The sequence below is a fragment of the Brassica oleracea genome, chromosome C5 (genome assembly GCF_000695525.1).
Source record: "Brassica oleracea var. oleracea cultivar TO1000 chromosome C5, BOL, whole genome shotgun sequence".
Taxonomy (NCBI): Eukaryota; Viridiplantae; Streptophyta; class Magnoliopsida; order Brassicales; family Brassicaceae; genus Brassica; species Brassica oleracea.
The window spans coordinates 10,014,459-10,014,759 of NC_027752.1; the positions used below are offsets into that span (position 1 = coordinate 10,014,459).

The 301-nt window shown below is 49.5% G+C and overlaps 1 long non-coding RNA gene across 7 annotated transcripts in view; it reads right to left on the reverse strand.

Moving 5' to 3' along the window:
* LOC106344077 overlaps window positions 1-301 on the reverse strand; it is a 5,580-nt gene that overhangs the window by 3,888 nt on the left and 1,391 nt on the right. The window lies entirely within an intron of this gene.

The window sequence follows — 301 nt, forward strand, 5'->3', positions numbered from 1 at the left end:
CTCAACTGCAAAGACTGAACACTGATATGGGAGACGTTCATCAGCATGATGCGGGCGTCAATGGCGCTAATAACAGTGCTCCAGCTAACCAACAGCGAGCAGCTCGACCCATTGACACTTACGACCGCCCCAACATTCATGGTCATAGATTGGGAATCCGAGCATCCGCTGTGGCAGCCAACAACTTTGAGATCAAATCAGGACTCCTCAACGTGATCGAGAACAACAAGTATCATGGCTTGGCTCTAAAGGATCCATTTGATCGCTTGGACAGGTTCGACAGCTACTGTGGGTTGTCAAA